Source organism: Bubalus bubalis, chromosome 3, assembly GCF_019923935.1.
Source record: "Bubalus bubalis isolate 160015118507 breed Murrah chromosome 3, NDDB_SH_1, whole genome shotgun sequence".
NCBI lineage: Eukaryota > Metazoa > Chordata > Mammalia > Artiodactyla > Bovidae > Bubalus > Bubalus bubalis.
Window position 1 is genome coordinate 110,651,890 of NC_059159.1, and position 17,059 is coordinate 110,668,948.

General features: G+C 40.0%; 1 long non-coding RNA gene across 4 annotated transcripts in view; it reads right to left on the reverse strand.

Annotated features, from left to right (window-relative positions):
* The window catches only part of LOC123332844, a 116,440-nt gene that overhangs the window by 89,066 nt on the left and 10,315 nt on the right, over positions 1-17,059 (reverse strand). For 2 of the 4 annotated variants that reach the window (XR_006549940.2, XR_006549939.2), the window contains exons 1-2: positions 7,216-9,129; positions 3,484-3,554 (exon numbers count right to left, since the gene is read on the reverse strand). This is a non-coding gene — a long non-coding RNA (uncharacterized LOC123332844). Of the gene's footprint in view, positions 1-1,252; positions 1,376-3,483; positions 3,555-7,215; positions 9,130-15,930; positions 16,041-17,059 lie in introns of those variants that run through there. The other 2 variants (XR_006549938.2, XR_006549941.2) reach the window with 2 other exon arrangements.

Below are 17,059 nucleotides of genomic sequence, written 5' to 3' on the forward strand. Positions count from 1 at the left end.
TCCAGAGGTGAAGACATAGCTTAGCTGAGGTTATCAGAAAACCTAAATATGGATTTGGGCTCAGGTTTTAGTTGGAATTAATACAGTTGAGTCTGTCTGAAGTCTCTTTTGGGACTTCTATATCCCTCAGAAATTCAGTATATTTACATAAACATGTAGAGGCTGAAGATAACCCAAAAGATAATGTCTATAATTAAGACTTCTAAATATTTTCCTAGTCAGGTGAACATATTCAAGGCAGAAAAACAGTTTGCCTTCTATAAAAAATAGCGTTAACCAAAATCATTAGGTTTCAGTGAAACGACCACATCAGATTTTCCCTAAGAGCAGGTTATAATGGACTTTGAATCCTGTACTAGCTATATGACCTCAAGCAAGTCCCTTGATTGTGCCTGAGCTTCAGTTTCACATCTATGAAACAATAAGGTTCTTCTCTTCCAAGCCTGCACTGAGAAACAGAGATGGCATGCATAAAAGGTTGTCATTAAATGATCAAGTCTCATTATTATTCTGATCCCCTCTGCCTATTGCTTTTGATAGGATTGGTTCAGTTTAGTCGTGTCTGATTCTTTGAGACCCCATGGACTGCAGCACACCAGGGTTCCCAGTCCATCACCAACTCTTGGAGCTTGCTCAAACTCATGTCCATCGAGTCGGTGATGCCATCCAACCATCTCATCCTCTGTTGTCCCCTTCTTCTCCTGCGTTCAATCTTTCCCAGCATCAGGCTCTTTTCCAATGCATCGGTTCTTCACATCAGGTGGCCGAAGTACTGGGGTTTCAGCTTCTTCCAATGAATATTTGATAGGATTAATTGCGTTTTTTTCGGTGACTCTTTTGAACTTACCTCTTAGAATGGATTTTTCCTTCATAATTACTTCTAAGGTTAAGTGATTCCAGGGTTTAACAACCCCTTCCATTTTGCCAATATATTGGAACACCTTGCTTGAATTTCATCTTAACATTTTTCTGATGCTGTATCTATGTGGCTTCTTATCTTTCTAGATTTTCTGAAGTTCAATTCTAATTCATTCTGCCTATAATATTATTCCTTTTGGGATAATAATTCCTTTTGGTGGTCCAGTGGCTAAGAATCTGTGCTCCCAATACAAGGGACGTGGATTTGATCCCTGGTCAGGGGAACTAGATACCATGTGCCACATGCCACATCTAAGAGTTTGCATGCCACAGCTAAAGATCCTGCGTGCCACAACTAAGACCCAGCACAGCCAAATAAATAAATTACATAATAAATATTTAAAAAATAAAAAAATATTATTCCTTTTGAAACTTCATTATCAACTGTGGCAACCTGAATAAGGGCACAGTGTCTTGACTCCTCTTCATCTGTTTCAATTATTGTATACTTCTTTAACTGCACAAAAAAGATGAATAAGAAATAATTGTCAGTAAGGAGAAAGTGACAATTTTCTTTTTGAAAGGTGAAATTATTCTTAAAGAAAAGCTAACTATTTTTCATAAGCTTCTAGAGAGAATTATGAGAGAGAAGATTTAATGAGAATTGTAAGAATATTTTGCAGATTAGTTCATTACCTTAGGTCTAGCAAGAAGAAAGTGTAATTTTAGGCACTTATATTTTTATCTAGTCCTTTTACAAGTTTTCTATCATATTCTTCCTTTTACATGTGTTGAAACTAAGGTTAAACTTGTCCAAGGTCACATGGAAAGTTACATGGAAGAGACATATTTAGTTAGCTGCTGTTGAGTCGCCAAGTCATGTCTGATTCTTTGCAACCCCATGGACTGTAGCCCACCGGGCTCCTCTGTGCATGGGATTCTCCAGGCAAAAATACTGGAGTGGATTGCCATTTCCTTCTCCAGGGGATGTTCCCAACCCAGGTCTCCTGCATTGGCAGGCAGATTCTTTACCACTGCACCACCTGGAAAACCCGTATTTGGATAGAGATGCATCTAAAGTTAATGCTTGTGCTTTTGCCAAAAGATATTCTTCAGAGGCCCTTATCTGGTAGAGTTTGGTGGATCTCTTATCGCAGCTAAAGATGAGATAAACTTTGGAAATAGAATACTGATTTGCTTCTGTACATTTACATGGCTTCGGTACAGATTTCATATATTTGCTTTAACTATACTGTAAATCAGGAAGGAAGAAACAAAGGAAGAAAAATGATCACTGTTCTCTGCTTCTACTGAGGACTGCTTAAGAGGAATAATAATTTATAAAAGGTCAGTTTTAGATTGCTTCAAAAGGAACTTCTATTACTTATAAAGACGGTATCCTAGAAAGAGGGTTACTCAGTGTAAGCATGGACCACCAAGCAATTAATAGAATTGCCTTAATGAAAATTATGGTGTCTAAGATCTAAAATCAATAATTGCCACCTTCTAGGACAGTAAGAACCTGGATTCAAAAGCCTTTTGGAAAAGTATGATTTTTATAATGTAATTACTTCTGTTAACATTAAGTGTAAAATTGAAAATTTAAGATCATCTCAGTATGTCCTCATGGGGCCACATCTGTGTTATAGTTAGTACAAACACAAATGGCCAGAATGACACAGTTACCAACATTTAAACATGCTAACATGAACATGACTAATATCATTGACATGTTGTGATATATTCAGATATTTGTTTATTAAATTAGCATATTGCTAGGAAAAATGTATAACTAAAAGTAGATAACAGTGCCTTCCCCTTCCATCCTTCTCCATTGTTATTCACTATAAAGTCAAAGATGATCCTTTTTCTAGATTCAGAGGCACTGGAAAGTGTTACTGGGTCAGGGAGTGACTCAGATTTACAGTCCAAACAAGTTCCTACTGTGAGTGGCTGTGTACGTCACAGCTTTACCATCCCTGCTGCTGAATCACAGCCGCTAGCTACTATTGCATTTCGGGGATTTTTTTTTCCTGCTTCTCATCTATGGTTCCCCAGACTCATTGCTCAAGATGAACAAAATATAACACACAAAGATCAAAGTTCAGCTTTGAAATATAAAAGTGTTATGTCCAAATATTACAAACAAGGTCAGCAATAAATCATGTTGGAAAGAGGCAGAAAGTCATGAACATAAGACAAAAGATTATAAATCATATTTCACAGCATGGAGCCCCACCATCCTAACAGAAGTAATTAAAAAGCAACAATAAGAGTAAAGGCAATGACAACAAGTAACACAGGTCAGGGATCTGAGGTTTATTAAGTAAAATGGCGAAATGTCCAGAGGAAAAGGCAAAGGGGGAAAGGTCACAAGCCCAGACAGACTAACTAGGTATCATTGTAATGTTGGCTCGCTCATTTATTGTTTTTCATCTTGGTAAATGCAATGCTTATAATTCTAGACTTTGGTTGGTTGGTTGGTTCTCAAAGGTCACTCATGGAAGTGTGATATCTGTTACTTAGAGGACCCTAAGAATAAAATCTCATGTGTTCAGTTAAAGATGCTCCTAACATCTTAAAGGAAAAACAGTGAAAATCTTAAAGCAGGAAGAGTAAACTTACATTGAGTTCTTATGGTATCATGTGGCAATGTGGCATCATCCAGTCTTCTCTCAATACATGGTAGCAAATCACTGACACAAAAAAGAATGATTTACTGAAGGTTAGAGAGAAGCCACCGGAGAAGGCAATGGCACCCCACTCCAGTACTCTTGCCTGGAAAATCCCATGGATGGCGGAGCCTGGTAGGCTGCAGTCCATGGGGTCGCGAAGTGTCGGACACGACTGAGTGACTTCCCTTTCACTTTTCACTTTAATGCATTGGAGAAGGAAATGGCAACCCACTCCAGTGTTCTTGCCTGGAGAATCCCAGGGACGGGGGAGCCTGGTGGGCTGCTGTCTACGGGGTCGCACAGAGTTGGACACGACTGAAGCGACTTAGCAGCAGCAGCAGAGAGAAGTCACAACTACAAATGTAAATGAGAGATTTCTAGGTCAAGTACAAAGCTAATAATGGTTTCAAACTACTAGTGACAGTATATCATATTTTTCTTATGATGAAACATAATTACAATGTATTAATATTTACAAATCACACTGAGGCTCTCAGATGAAGTGAAGTGATAAGTAAATAAATACTACATGAATAATTACACAATTAATACCTCTGAAATTATGGATTGTAAATTGAAAACCCTAATTGCTTTATAGGACCCAGGCCTATAGACAATATTGGAAGTGATGCTGAAATCAACTGCTCTCTTACCAAAGAAGAAAATCAAGTTCCAATCTACCTAACTTGTTATGTACCACAGGAGACATTCTGAACACAGTATCAGTTCAGGATAGTTGATATAAGGACATGGATAAGTAAATAGCCTGATCTTTTTCTATTATGTGTTCATATGCAGTCAGTGCATAAAAATAACTTTTAAATATTTTAAAATATTTGATGGCCACTATAGTAAGAAATACATGTGGGATAACTCATTCTTTGAGTCATATTCAGATGAGATGTAAATATTAAGTATTGCAAATATTCAAATGTGATTATGGAAAACTTGATTTTTGTAAATTTTCTTTTTAACAGTACTTTAATTTTCTATAGATAGGAAGGAAAATGGGGAGCAGGAAATCACACTTTTAGTTAAATCCTTTTAACTCACAGCTTTTTAACTCAAGATTCCGGATCACTTTGGAAGTTTAAAGAAAGCAAGAATCTAGTTTGCCAAATAATACAAAGCAGTTGGGGATATGAAAAGCTAACCTCTCCCCCCCACCCCATTCAAAAACTCTCTAGAGACTCATTTGTAACAATGAGGAACAGGAAAATTTTATTTTTTCTCATTTGATTGCTTTAAAATGACTTATGGTAAAATACCCTAAAATTGCACTAGAATCAAAGGGTTTTTCTTTGTAGTTCATCACAAAAATTACTGAACAGGTATTTTCTAAACCCAAAAGAGCTTTGATTCCAGGCCCAGATCACATACTAAGAAATTTAGCTCTATTTTATTGGCTTCTCTATATTCTTCCGTATTTTCTGAATTTCCTTCCATGGACATATATCACTTTTATTTATTTATTTATTTTTTGGTTTCCCCTTTTTATTGAGGTTACATCACTTTTATAATCAGGAAAAAAATCACATAAAGAAGTTTAGTTCATATCCAAAACTTGCTCATGATCAATAAAAATGAGAGGACAAGCTGGAGAGCATGGTGTACTTTCTGGGGTTGGCCAAAAAGTTCATTTAGGTTTTTCTGTAAGCTCGTATGCAAAAATCTGAACAAACTTTTGGCCAACCCAACATAAGCTCCACCATGTGAGTCTGTGTTTGGGTTTAACGATTTCTTATGTTTAGTAGCAAACATTCTGTATGATGTAAACAGACACTATTACTTCTTCCTCCCTTACTGATGAGCACTGAAGCATGTGAACACTTACATAATTTTCTTCAGTATGGAGGTTAAAAAATAAATTATCCAGCAGCTTTACAAACAATGTGAAGGCTGCATTAAATAAATCTGAAGCTCTGGACAGTGTTAAGCCATCTGAGATTCTTGCTAGGAGGAGACTCTCAGGCCTATCAAAGCGATCAAGAATGAACTTCTCAACTGAAAATTATTATTTTAGGGAGTATAAAGAGAAGCAACATATTCTCATAAAAATTTGGAGAGATCAAAGCAGAAGGAGGCTGAAGATTTACCACCAGCTCTGATATGTACATGGAGAAGGCAATGGCATCCCACTCCAGTACTCTTGCCTGGAAAATCCCATGGATGGAGGAGCCTGGTAGGCGGCAGTCCATGGGGTCACAGAGAGTCAGACACGACTGAGCAACTTCACTTTCGCTTTTCACTTTCATGCATTGGAGAAGGAAATGGCAACCCACTCCAGTGTTCTTGCCTGGAGAATCCCAGAGACGGGGAGCCTGGTGGGCTGCTGTCTACGGGGTCGCACAGAGTCAGACACGACTGAAGTGACTTAGCAGCTGATACGTACAAGCTCTGTGACCCTGGACCACTTACTTAACCTCTCTGAGTCTCTGTTTCCATTTATAAAATGATAATAATAGGACCTCTTTGGAGTGTTACTGAAAGGATTAAACTAGGTAAAATGCTTAAGACATTTACCAGGACATGGAAAGTGTGCAAATGAATGTTAATTATTGTAGAAACCAGTTTGGTCTTCTCCACCATATATAATGCTGTGTGTGTGTGTGTGTGTGTGTGTGTGTGTGTATATGGTGGTATAATAATTAAAAACAGAATCTGAATGTTTTAAAATATGCTTATTACACAGTAGACTAGATTGGACCACCAAGTTCCCTTACCTTCATGCTACGAGTACTATTGGGTTCAGGGTCTCCTGCATTGCAGGCAGATTCTTTGCCAACTGAGCTATCAGGGAAGCCCTTAGAATTTTCAACAGTCCCTAAAATTGACACCACCTGAGTAGCTGCTCACCCTAGAGGTGGCAAATAGAAATTCCCTATGCCAAGTTGGAGAAAGCTTTTTGCTTCTATTTAAGGTTCTAGAGATGTTTCTAGAGAGAAAATCATGTTTCATTGGAGAATAAGAATGTGCTTATAATAAAATGGTAAACCATTCCCCAATATACACTTATTGAGTGAGAGAACTGCTAACAACTTGCCCAATGTTGATTTTTCCTGACCACCCCATACTGCAGATACTGTTTTAATCTCAGGAGAAAACTAGGGCTCAGAGAGGTTAAGAGACTTGGTCATTGTTACACAAGTAAACAGCAGCCTAGGCACTCCAGTGTTTAATTTTAAGTGGGAACATCCATCTGTTTGAGAAAAAAACACCTTAGGCTCACCCTTTAAATAAACGATGATGGTAGGGAGGACACCACAGAGGAGAAGAACAAGGAGGAAAAATGCAGTCATCAGTTTCTTTCCCTGGAGGGCAAAGCCAGCCACAATTGCCCCAGAAGCAAAGCCGGAGCTGGCAGACACTGGGGTGGAAGGACAGTCTTCCAGGGAATCTAAGGAGAAAGTGTGCTTTCCAAAGGTGTTTGCCTTGGTATTGTTCCCCTCCTCCACTACCCACTAACCTCTTTGTCTGGGAGAAATGAAACAGCTTGGGTTTGCAAGCCGTCGCCAGGGAGTGGAGCAAGACTTTGTGCTATAAACAAGAGCAAGTGCCAGAGCCCCCGGCCAGCCTGCCAAAGGAACCTGGCGTCGTGACAGCAAGGGCCAGGCAGCACAGCCAGTGGTCACTCAGGAGCCACTCTAGGGAGAACAACCACCCCCACCCTCCTCTAGCTCACCTCTGGGAAGGGTGAGGTCCCTCTGAAAGGTGAGTTGTTTAGGCTCTTGAAATTCTTCTGGCTTGTGAATTTCAGGAACGCCTGCGAGTAAGTCAAATCAGGTGTATGCGCACGCGCAAGCCCGTGTGGGCGTGCCCTTGTGTACCTGCCCGTGCGTGCTTGTGCACAGATGCCCCCAGTTTTCTAGAGAAAAGGTTTAGAGCTTTCAGCAGATTCCCAGGAACTCATGAGTCTCATGGGAAAAACCATGTTCAGGAGAAGAACATACCCTCCTGATGGTCCAGAAAAAACACTGAGCTCACCACTTTTATCTCTGGAGCAACTGAGTCTAGGCCGTCAGCCCACTTGACTCTTACAAAACCCTAAGGCACTTAAGAGAAACCACAGGGAAAAAAAATAACTCAACCCCTTTTCTAATCTAAACCTAATCCTCCTTAAACCTCTCCTGACCCGGACTACCAGGAATCTTGCCAGTGCCAAATGATACGATGTTTATTCAGCTTAGGTCTTAGCTTGCCGCTCCTGAGCCACAAAATCAAAGGGGAATGTTCCAGCCACCACCTGCTGATGAATGGGTAAACAGGGCCAGTCAAGAAAGAGGAGACCCAGTGTTTGAGGACAATGCCTTTGTGTAGTTCTGGCTCAAATAAGGGCACGGCTCCTAAGGAACAGGCTTGAGACATGCACAAATGCCCTGCCAAGTAGTTCAAGAGCCTGGGGACAGCTGTTGCTCATGATCCCTCTGCCCCTTGCTGCCCCGCAAACCACAATAGAGAGCCAAGGACACCGTGCCCCCTCTCCCAGAAGAAGCTGGCCAAGTTACAGTTTGTGAACCAGTTACATTTATGTTGGAAGAGCATTTTCCACATTATTCTCTGAGAAGCCTCAGCTCTGTAAGAGCAATGTGGAGCTCAGATGAGTGACCTGACCTCTGTTTTACCAGAGCAGCGGTTTTGATCTGTTTTAAATCTAGAGGAATCTGCATGAGATTTGGGGAGGGGGGTAGGGAGTTCTGTTGCTAAAAACAGAATACTTGAAAAACATTCTTGTAGAATCAGATTTGGCACATCTTTACATGCGAGGGGTTTAAACAAGTCTTATAGATCCTGAGATTCATCAAGCTGGTGTTATTCTCTATTTTCTCTTCTTTCCTTCATCTGAACAAATGTCTCCTTAAAACTTGAAGTGTCTGATCAGATCAGCATCATTCTCTCAGGAATAAGAACCCTGAGAAGTGTAGCTGACATTTATTCTGGGCCTGTTGTGTGTCATATGACATGCTAGGAGTTTACATGCATTATCCCACTGGAACCATTATAGCCCTCTGGGTGGAGGATCGTTCACCTTGACTCTCAGGTGAGGACATTGAAGCAGAAACACAATTACAACGATGACAACATTGGCAACAGCAGCTTGCTTCCCTGCACTCAGGGCTCCTAAATGATGAACCAGAACTGTCACTAACCTAGGTAATATTAATAACTCAAAACCTGAGTTCTGGCTCTATATAACATCACCTCTAATGTTTAACAAGCAAGAGGTGTGTGTGTGTGTGTGTAAATCAGATATAAATTATTTGTACACCTTAACTCTCAATAGAGAAAGTCTGAAAGTAAAAATAGGAATAAAAAAATTACCCATCATTCCATCATTCCTAGACCACCAACTGTTAACATATAGGCATACTTCCAGTCTATTTTTATGCATAATTTTTAGCTCTGCACATTTAAAACAGCTGTGATTGTCTATGCATATTTTATTTTGCTTTTGTCACTTAATAGGACAATAAGATCAGAGAGGGCAATGGCACCCCACTCCAATACTCTTGCCTGGAAAATCCCATGGACAGAGGAGCCTGGTAGGCTGCAGTCCATGGGGTCCCGAAGAGTCGGACACAACCGAGCGACTTCCCTTTCACTTTTCACTTTCATGCATTGGAGAAGGAAATGGCAACCCACTCCAGTATTCTTGCCTGGAGAATCCCAGGGATAAGGGAGCCTGGTGGGCTGCCGTCTATGGGGTCACACAGAGTCGGACATGACTGAAGCGACTTCGCAGCAGCAGCAGGACAACAAGATATGGTATTTTTCATAACATTTCAAATTTTCTATTATTTTATTGGCTACGTAATAGTCTTTTAGGTGGAGCAATTCAGTTTAAGAAACATTTATTGAGCACATAATATGCAACACTGTTCTTTCCTTCAAGGAACTAGCAGTCTAGTAACTCGGCAAATAAGACACATAGATAACTATATGCTTATGATAGCTAACGGTACTAAGCATATACTTCATTCCAGGCACTATTCACATGAATGAACTCACTGAATTCTCTTAGCAACCTCATGAGTAGGGACAATCTCTCTACTATTTCAATAGTTGTCAGAGACTAAGGCACATCTTGCTAACAAGGTGGTATTTCTAGGTATTGATAGAATAATAGCTCGTTAAAGATGCCACCTGTTAATCCCCAGAGTGAGTTTGTAATAACTTGTTATAGCAACCATACAAAATGAAAAAAATAGGTTCAAACCCAGGCAGTTTGACTCTAGAGCCATTATTCTTTTTTTTCTTCCCCCCATTATTCTTAACTATGGTTTAGAGCCTAGAGAAAGGACACTTAACACTAGGGAAGAAGACGAAGATGACAACCAGACTCTTTAAAGCTGGGCAGGAGTTATGAAAGCAGTGATGGAAGGAACAATGAGGAATTCAATTACTGTAGGGAGATCTCCCTGCTATCATAAGGGAAAAAATTCTAATATTATGTACAAGTCTCCCCATTTCTGTTTAAAAATATGTATGAGTATATTGTTTATAATCATATGTGAAGTTTACAGTTATCTCTGGAGAGTGCAAGAGGAAATTTTTACTTACAAATTTTCATATTTTTGAAAACTTCACCAGACATGCACTTGGGGTTAATTTTTGTTTGTAAAATAAGTAAAGTAGTATAGATATATAGACCATTTTTCTAAGTTGAAGAAAATAAAATGCAGCACTGGGGTAAAAATCTTTGTGCATAAAGTGTTGCGCTACTGTAGAATGATTTCCTTAAAATGGAAAATTCCTGGAGGTAGAACTGTTGAACCAATGGATAGAAACCTTTGGAGAACATCTATATTTAAAAGATAATATATACTGGAGATGGTACCCAGTCAGTAAACTAAACTATGTGAGAGAAGAGATATTTAACAGATGAACAGAAGAGATGATAGCTGTCTACTCATATATGAAGGCCAATACATGGCATATTCATGTGCTAGGACCACAGACTAGGTGGCTTAAATGATACAGATTTAATTTCTCACAGTTTCCAAGGATAAAAGTTCAAGATCAGGGAGTTAGCAGGGCTAACTGAAGGCTCTCTCCTGGGCTTATGGATGGTCTTGTGTATTCATATGGCCTTTCCTCTGTGTGTGTCTGTGTTCCAGTTTCCTCTTCTAAGGACATCAGACAGATTGGATTAGGGTCACTCTAATAACCTCATTTTAATTTAATTACCTCTTTAAAGACCCTGTTTTCAAGGAAGATACTATGTTCTGAGGTCCTGAAGATTAGGACTTAGACATGTGAATTTGGGGAGGTGGTGTGACAGTTCAGCCCACAACACAAAGAAAGTTCTAGAAGAATAGATCAATACCAGTGAAGAGAATTTCTGTTCACTGTGAGAAGGAAGCTTTGTAATATTTTAACAATTCCCATAATGGAACAGAGCTAAAGAATGACAGGATGGTTTCGCTGAGTTTAGGCTCACTCTTTATTCCCAGCCCTGCTCCAATGCCTGTCTGGGTCAGCTTCATACACCCTGCTTTGACTTTTCTTTCTGGCAATGTAAACCTAAATCTGCTCTCAACAACTGCAGGATGCTTTCCCAGTACCCACAGTGGTTCCACTTTGTTTCTGCAATCTATCTCCAAAGACAGTATGAGACAGGACAGCATAAATCATGAATAGGAAAAGAGTTTGGCTCCTTTCACCTCCCAACAAAGCCCCACTATAATCTCTGAGTGCCCTTCACCTGTCTTTGATTCAGTTCACAATCCTCTCCTCTTGGAGTGAGAAAAGAGGGTAAGGGGTAGGCTCTTGAGCTTTTTTGTTAAGGTTAGTGTACATTGCCAATAAAGAGACTTGTAGAGTCCAAATCAGGAGTCAGCAAACATTTCTGTAAAAAGCTAGATAGTAAACATTTTAGCGTTGCCGGCCACAGGATTGCTGTTGTTAAGTACTCAGCTCTGCCATCGTAGCACCAAAGCAGCTATGACAAAGCAGTAAGGAGAAGAGCATTGTTGTGTTCCAATGAAATGTTATTTGCAAAACAAGCAGTGGGCCAGCTTTAATCTGTGGGCTGTGGTTTGCTGTAATTCAAGAAAACTGAGAATATTTACTAGGTTGAATAAAAGTATATTAGTGAGCCCAAACTGATAAACTATGAATTTTATTCATTTCTTTGTTGATTTACTTAATGCACTATGTATATCTGGGTTTAAATTATAGTCTTGTTCCTTCTGAACACTCTCAGTTCATTTTTTACTATAAAGAGGAAAACTCTGAAAATTAGTTTAATAATAGCATATTTCTGAACCTGAACTTTAACTTTTTAAAAAAGGCTTTTCCACATAATTCTTAGGTTAAATCTACCACAGAAACAACACAACCACATGCTATAATTACAAAATAAGAGACAAAGGTCAAGATAAGCCCTGAAGAGTTGGTGTTTCATTCTGTTATTCATTCAACCAATATTTGTATATGTGCTATGTGCAAGGCACTAGAGCAAATACTTAAGAAAATTCAAGAACAAAATAGACATGAATCCTATCTTCAAAGTCTGTTTACAAACAGAATAGAACACCCCTGGCCATGGTTGGTTAGCCTAGGGAGAACTCGTGATTAAGTTAAACAGACTTCCCCTGTGCAATTTGAATCTAAAGTAGAATACTATGACTGGGAGAGCAAGCACCTCTCTAACTGAGGAGAGAGTTCACTGCTTTCTTCTGTGACTGGCTTATTTCACTTAGCAGAATGTTCTCAAGGTTTATCTCTGCTCTGACAGATGGCAGAATTTCCCCTTTTTAAGGCTGAATAACATTCCATCATATATATAAAACTGCCTTCAAAGACCAGCCCTTCTCTGGGTCAAGTTATTTTTTACTTAGATTAGGAACCAATTTATATTTAAACAAATAAACTAGCTAAGCAAGGTGAAAGAGTAGGAAAATTTTTCAAAATGATGCCCCTTCCTATTTTATTCTTGCTATATATAAGAACATACATGTAAGCATAACAAATTAGGGAATTGTAGGAAAGTGAAGAACAAAATATAAAAATTCCTTTGTGGGATGCAGTTTGGCCCCTTCTTTTTTTCCTTTAAATCTTTACTACAGAGTCCTGAGTTCCACTGAAGACCCACAGATTATCTGGGACAGAGATTAGAGAATCTGAATATTAACAGATTTCCCTTGAAAGTCTTCCCTGTGATAAAGTTTGAGAATATTTCGTCCAGCATTTCTAATCTCAGGGGGCTGTTTTCTCCTTCATGGAAAATTCTCCATCTTAATGATTGTTACCCAGGGCACAGAGACTCAACACTCAATGATTGGCAATTATTGCATGGTAATTCTTGCCACTTTTCCCTCCCCCAAGGTGCAATTTAGCAGCATGTGTCTCGCTATTACCTTAACCAATTGGAAATAAAACTAACAACCAAATACATTTGGCTTCAATTGGTAGAAGAATTGGCTGCCCTATATGGTGCATCAAGAGGGTTGAAGAAAGGCTCGTCTCTGCAAGTATCTCTGTTCCACCAGTCTGCCAAGGGGGCAATTCTGTGACTTGGGTTCTCCTAAATTCCAAGTATGTTACCTACCAGGTACAATATAATAAATTATACATTAAACTGTTATTTATTTCGACCACAGTTTCACCACAGATAGTGACTGCAGCCATGAAATTAAAAGACGCTTACTTCTTGGAAGGAAAGTTATAACCAACTTAGATGGCATATTCAAAAGCAGAGACGTTACTTTGCCAACAAAGGTCCATCTAGTCAAGGCTATGGTTTTTCCAGTGGTCATGTATGGATGTGAGAGTTGGACTGTGAAGAAAGCTGAGCACCGAAGAATTGACGCTTTTGAACTGTGGTGTTGGAGAAGACTCCTGAGAGTCCCTTGGACTGCAAGGAGATCCAACCAGTCCATTCTGAAGGAGATCAGCCCTGGGTGTTCTTTGGAAGGAACGATGCTAAAGCTGAAACTCCAGTACTTTGGCCACCTCATGCGAAGAGTTGACTCATTGGAAAAGACTCTGATGCTGGGAGGGATTGGGGGCAGGAGAAAAAGGGGACGACAGAGGATGAGATGGCTGGATGGCATCACCGACTCAATGGACGTGAGTTTGAGTGATGGACAGGGAAGTCTGTCCACCAACCAGGAGTTGGTGATGGACAGGGAAGCCTGGCGTGCTGCGATTCATGGGGTCGCAAAGAGTCGGACACAACTGAGCGACTGAACTGAACTGAACAGTTTAAAGAGGATTTCAAACTTACCTCTCAGGCAATTTTGCAAATAACTACACAAAGCCTTGAGAGAATAAGATTTAGAACAGTATATTTAAATGGGTAGAAAAAGACTATGCAAAGTGAAAAACATAGGCTATTACAAGGGCTGAACAGGCATAAGCAAACCACCAGGTCTTCTTTCACTATTTGCCTTTAGGCCCTTTACACTTCTGCTAAAGCACATGTCTACAAGCTTTTTCTGTGGAGTCAGACAGTAAATATTTCAGCTCTCTAGCTGTTAAGGTCTCTGTCACAACTACTCAGCTCTGTCATTGTAGTACAAAAGAAGCCATAGGCAATACATAAATGAATGAGTGTAGCTGTATTTCAATAAAACTTTAGTTATGGACCCTGAAATTGGAAATTTATGTAATTTTTACATGCTGCAAGTTCTTCTTCAACCTTTGCAGTTTTTTCCCCAATGATTTAAAAATATAACCTGCACCCTTCCCCACCCCCCAGCGCCAATTGGAAGCCATACAAAAACAGATGGTAGGATGGTTGGGTTTGTAGACTTTTATTCTAAGCAAAAGCCATTTGCTATTGTAAATATGTATACTATTCTATTCCGCTGTTCCTGCTGCTGCTTCTACTTGGAATGTTGTTTTCTCATCCATACACTTCCATATTGCACTCATAACCTGGTTTGATTACTCTCTCCCTTTCAAAGCAACTGCTCATACTCTTAAATGCCTTCATCTATACCCCTCTGATAGCAATCAGGAGATCCCCTGGGGGTACAGTGGTTAGGACTCCGCACTTCCACTGCAGGGGGAACAGGTTTGATCCTTGTTCGGGGCACTAAGATGTCACAAGTGGCATGGCATGGCTGGGTGGGGGTGGGGGGTAGAGTGGGGTTGGGGAAGGTGGTGTGAGGTGTGAGGATGGGGAATGCAGAGGCCAGGATTATTAGATTTAGAAAATAGTTAACAGTAGAATACAAATACAGTTGAAAAGAGAAGTGAAAAAACATGCTTAACACCTATGGAGGGTTGAATGGTGGCTCTTAAAAAATTGTGCTCACCTTCTAATACCTAGATACTGTGAATGTGACTTTATATGGAAAAAGATATTTGCACATGCAATTAAATTAAGGATCTTGAGATGACATTATCCTGAATTACCCAAATGGATCTGAAATCCAATGACAAGTATCTTTACAAGAGACAAAGAGAAGACACGCAGAAGAGAGGGTCACTGAGAATGAGGCAGAGACGGGAGTGATGGAGACACAAAGATTGCCCATAACCACTGGAAGCCTGAAGAGGCGAGAAAGCCGTCTCCCTTTGAGCCCCCACAAGGGAGTGCAGCCCTGCCTGACACCTTGATTTTGGTCTTCTGGCTCCAGAAATGTGAGAAACTACATTTCTGTTGTTTTAAGCCACCCAGTTTGTTTAATTCGGAGAAGGCAATGGCAGCCCACTTCAGTACTCTTGCCTGGAGACTCCCATGGATGGAGGAGCCTGGTAGGCTGCAGTCCATGTGGTCTCGAAGAGTCAGACACGACTGAGCAACTTCACTTGCACTTTTCACTCTCATGCATTGGAGAAGGAAATGGCAACCTACTCCAGTGTTCTTGCCTGGAGAATCCCAGGGAAGGGGGAGCCTGGTGGGCTGCCGTCTATGGGGTCGCACAGAGTCAGACACGACTGAAGTGACTTAGAAGCAGCAGCAGCAGCAGCAGCAGTTTGTTTAACTGCTATGAGAAAACTCAGAAGCTAGTACAAGCTCCTTCTCCAAGTTAAGTGTTAAAATAGTAATAGCTAATATTTATTTAGCATTTCTTATGTGTGGGTTTACACAGGTTATTATATTAAATATTCACAGCTACCTTATGAATTTGGCATTATTCTTGTCCCTTGTACAGGCTTCCCTGGTGGCTCAGACAGTAAAGTGTCTGCCTGCAATGCGGGAGACCTGGGTTCGATCCCTGGGTCAGGAAGATCCCCTGGAGAAGGAAGTGGCAACCCACTCCAGTACTCTTGCCTGGAAAATTCCATGGATGGAGGAGCCTGGTAGGCTATAGTCCATGGGATCGCAAAGAGTCAGACATGACTGAGCAACTTCACTTATCCCTTTTAGAGATGAGAAAACTGACATCCAGAGAAGTCGAGTAACATATGTAAACATAACATACATACATAAAGATCCACTCACCTGATAAATGATGGAACCAAATTAAACTCAGCTGATCTGACTTCAGAGTCCCTCTTAATCACTGTCATCTGGAGAGTCTTCTGAATTCTTCTTCTGATTTTTCACATATCCTAGAAAAGATGGGGGAAATGTTGGTTAATGGTCTCCTTTGTGGGGTGAAATTCCTGAAACTGGATTTGTACTATTCCAGGAACACATTTTTTTTTTTTTTTTGCATTACATAATTCTCTATTATCTTGCCAGTGAAAAGAAACACGAGATAATTCCAATAACATAAAATGTATTTTAATTTTTACATAGAATTTTTTTCTTGGCAAAGATTATATAAAATAACTGCCTAATTATCCACCAAATTTCAAGAAAAACTTTTAGAATTTACATAAAGCCCAGAAGCTCATTCTTGATAAGCAATGTTAGGATAGTCTGCTGCTTGGTCAAGACAATAGAGCTCTCTGTGTCTCTGTCTTTCCTTCCCTCCTCTCTCTGATTTTCAGGGTAAAAAACTGGTCCCTAGGATCTGATCACTTTTTTTAATGTATGGCCTTCACAGAGTCTGTTTCCCTAAGCAGCTTTATTTGAATGCATTTCAGAATCTTAGCTTCTAGTTTCCATTAAGGAAAATAAGTATGAGGAAACACAACTCCAGGTAGCACTGGGAAGATGCCAACAATGGAAACATCAGGTTGTTGCTAGGTGAGTCAAGAGGAGCAAATGCCCAATTGAGGTTGAGACCTGCTGTAGGACAAGTCTGTGCTCCGACTCCAGTGATACAGTGATCCACAGTTAGGATTCACTAGAAAGCCAGACAGCACAACGTTTACAAGCACTAGTATAGCTGAGTCTACATTTGAGTACTATGCTGGTATCACCACACAACAGCTGTGTGATCCAGGCCAACTGACCTCAAGTTTAATTTTTTTCATCTGAGAAGTGGGGGACAATGATAGTACCTATTTCATAGGTAAGAGTCATGTAAAATGCTGGCATGTGAAAGCACTCAGTATTATCAGAGTGTTGATGATTAAATTGTTTATATTGGAGCCCTGGAAAGAGTGAAATTGAAAAGTGTAAAGTGAAAGTGTCAGTCCCTCAGTTGTGTCTGACTCTTTGTGACCCCATGGCCTGCAGC